Source organism: Plasmopara halstedii, assembly GCF_900000015.1.
Source record: "Plasmopara halstedii genome assembly, contig: Scaffold_2904, whole genome shotgun sequence".
NCBI classification, from domain to species: Eukaryota; Oomycota; class Peronosporomycetes; order Peronosporales; family Peronosporaceae; genus Plasmopara; species Plasmopara halstedii.
Window position 1 is genome coordinate 131,635 of NW_020189809.1, and position 4,030 is coordinate 135,664.

A 4,030-nucleotide genomic window follows, 5' to 3' on the forward strand; every position below is an offset into this window, starting at 1 on the left:
CGTATGGCATCGTTAGAACACCATGATCCATGGATTGACTGAGGGTCGAAGACCTGGGCGCTACGCGCACGTCTCCTAGTGGTGCTGTGGTGAGTCATGCATCCACTTCTGCTAGGAAGCAAAAGCGCTATTGGCGCGGGCACTGGACCAGAACGGTCAATGTGCTAGATATTGGAGTATCCGAATTGTCAACCGCCGAAGGTATATTAGACAACTGTCCCGAGCGTGGCTCGCGGGCTGAACGTGGAGTGGCATGTAAGCAACTGAGCACTGTTCACGTTACGAAGCAGTTGCTGCGTGCCAAGAATGGCATGTCGGACGAGGTCCGAGGCATCAAGGGCAACGCCCTTGTGATGCGCGTGAAGTGGCACGTAATCCACTGAGCACTGCTCACGTTTCGAAACAGTGGCTGAATACCAAGAGTGACATGGTCGGACGAGGTCCGAGGCATACTGGTGCGCGTGGAGTGGCACGTTATCCACTGGACGAAGGCTGCAGAGATAGCAGCTCCTCGTCGGATGTTTATAACAACATCAAGGTTCCAATGGAGCAGGGAGTGGGGACTCACGACGCCAAGTGCGTTTTCCCACTGGTCTTGATAAGACGTGAAACCTCTACAGAGAGGAGACGGCCGTATGATATCTGCAAGACGTAGGGCGTTGAACCTGACCCAGGCTGTGTGTACCGCTAACTATAGCGCACAGCTATATACCCTTGTCAACTGTATGACGGTAGAGAAAGACGGCGACGTCACTCTCGAGGCTATTCCCGCGGTGGGAGCTCTTCTTGAGCTGGACGAGATGTCCTTCGAATAGTTTAGCGGTGCCGCAATTTTGCCGAGGTGGTCATTATACGACCGAGCGAGACGATTTGCTTGTCGTCGCTTCTGGGTGATGTTGTCCTGGCGGACACTAAGAAGATGCTGATCGCACGAAGTGGATCGTCGATCCAAAAGGATCCTTCGGATCCATATTATCCTTTAGTAAAAGAATTCCAAGACGTTGTCAGTAAGGACCCGTCGTCGATCCTACCTCCGGACCGAGGTGTGCGTAATGAGATTGACCTGGTTTCAGGGACCAAATACTTCGCAACTCGCCAATGGGTTCTATCCAAAGAGTAGTGTGACTTCATTGACGCCTTATTTCGTGCGAAGCGCGAGGCAGAGATGGTGTGTGAGAGCAAGTCTCCCCATTCAACACCCGCGTTTTGTGTCCGGAAGCCGAATGGCAAATGGCGTATCGCTTACGCTTATAATAAAATAAACGCTGCCACCATTCTAGCACAAACGCCGATTCCTAAAAAGGATGTTCTCCAAAACAAGATGGTTGGCTGTACAAAGTACAGCGCACTCGACTTGGTCGACGATTATTACCAATTGCTCATGAGAGCGAGTGATATTCCGCTGACAGCGGTAAGAACCCCGAGCAGGATGCTCTGGGGGTAGCTGGTGATACCCCAAGAACTATCAAATGCACCAGAAAGATTTGATCGTCTTGTGACGCAATCGTTTAGGCCCTATCGGGCGTATGCGCAGACATACTTCGACAACGTCTTTGTCCACAGTCGTGTGAGGCACGGGAGGACAGTTGTGAAAAACCACATCATCCATTTGAGAGCGGAGCTCGAGTGCATGCGCACGATAATCTGCATGCTTATGCCGATATGTGCATTTTTGGCGCGGAATAAATACCCTTTTTGGATTGCTTCATTGGGAAGCGTGGCCTTCAAGCAGATCCGCTAAGGTCAAGGCCATTGTAGACTGGCCAGTTCCGAAAACTTGCGCAAGGCTTGGCCTCGCCATCCACTTGCACAAGTGTAGCGCAAATTATGCGGAAACAGCACAGCCATTGTCTAATGACCTTAAAAAGAATACGGAATGGTGTGGGACACCGAGCATCGGGAGGCTTTTGACAGGGTCAAAGACAACATTCTTCATGCACCAGTACTGGTGTTGCCAGGCTTCGATCGTCCTTTTAATGCCTTCTGCAACGCTTCGAACGTTGGCATCGGCTTTCACTGCTGCAAGCAGACGCCGAGGGGCGGGATCGGGTGATTGCGTTCGAATCTCGCCAGCTTAAGGCTGCGGAGGGACTACCGAGAGAAGATTACCCAGACCACGACAAGGAATTACTTGCGATGAAGTTATACATGTCAAGTTTAAGGTGCACCTGCTTGGCTCAAGTCCGTTTGCGATCTACACAGATCGAGCATCCTTACGCACTGCGACTCAGTCACCTCACCTCTCGCACAGAATGACGAGGTGGCTCTCAATCTTTGCAGAATATAAGTTCGGGGTGAAATAGAAGCCAGAAAGGCAGTATGATTTGGTTGATGCGTGAAACACGCAGACCGGAATGTGAACTTGCCCATATTACGACGGTGACTTCTTCAGTGATGGATTTGATCCGCACCGCTTACGCGGGTGACAGTATGTGCGCTGCTACAGGCTCTCGGGAGCAAGAAGTTTGAAAACTCGGACAAGAAGGTTTTGGCGCGTTTGCGCGCCCGGTTACACTGATACTCGTCGAGTAACGGGTTGTTTCATGATAGCAACAATTCAACGGATACGCCACGAATTGTGGCTTCTCATACTGAGAATTTAAAGTATCGTACCCTCTATGAGGCCCACGACAACCCACTTAGTGGACAACTACGGTCGTGAGAAGACGTACAGCTCGGTGAGCAGCCACTATTCGCGGCCCAAGCTGTAGAAGTGGACGAGCACATATGTGCGCACGTGTGAGACGTGTCAGAGGCTGAAATTCTCCTCGAATACGGCGGTGCCGCTTGCCAGTTTACCGGCACCCTCCGGGTGCTGACAGTCCATGAGTATGGACTTTGTGTTTGGCTTGCCGAAGGACTTGGTAGGCAGCACGGGGGTAGTGATTTTGTTGGCCGTTTGAGCAAGATGGCTCATCTCGCGGCAGTGTCGGACACCATCGATGGTGTGGGTATAGAGACGCTGTGTCGATTGTGTCTTTCTACAACGTGAATCCCCGACTTCATTTATCTCTGATAGAGATCCGCGCTTCACTGAAAAGTTTCGGTCTACAATCTTCAGAGTGCTGGGCACCAAGTTGACTATGTCAACTGCGAACCATCCGCAGACCGATCCTCAGACTGAGCGCGTGAATCGCGTCGTTGAAGACGTTCTGCGCAGCGTCTGTGTTGAGATGCTGAATCGCTGGAGCGCTATGTCGCCACTCGCCGTGTTTGCTCTGAAAAATGCAGTGCATTCATCTACCGGCTATACGTCGTTCTACGTATACGAACTTTTTGATCCTCGCGTCCCCTCACAGTGGGTAAAGAAGTCGGAGACTTCCTGCTTACTAGATTGAGTGTCTTACGACACGTTCGCGATGCGATGGCTCAAAGCCAAGACATGCAGAAGAAATATGCAGGTGGAAAAGGAAAAGAAATGCTCTAAACATCAAGGTCAGAGACTTGACTTTATTAAAGGCTCAAAACCTTCCTACACATGCAGTTTCTGCTGTCTTTTAGACGAAGCTCCGTCCACCTTTACTGGATTAATTTAAGGTCGTAGCCAAGCGAGGCTTAGCGTATTCGCTGAACCTTCCGAGAAGGATGCGCACCCACCTGGTGTTTTATGCGGGCTTGCATAAGCTGTACTGGGATCCGTTGCAAGTGAACGCGGAGGCGCTGGCGCCGGGCGGCACCCTCAGGCGCTCGAACACCTAAAAGTTGCACCAGCAACTTGGTGCTTCTAATATCAATGCTTGCACTAACTCATGAGTAATGTTGACTGGCCCAAGTGATTTGTATCGTGATACTAAACGGCAAGTTGTGAGTTCAATTCCCACTAAGGATGGTTAGTGCGTGATTACCTTTATGGTTAAGACTGCATATGTCTGCATATTTAAGTGTGTACTTAATTTAGGTTCGCGCAAAGGCTGAGTTAGAGTGTTTCACATACCTTAGGATGGGTTGGTAGCTTTAAACTTAAGTTAAGTCTATTGTGTGGCCCGCAAGGCAGTTGCGCGTGGGCCCACACAATTGCGTCTAACATTAA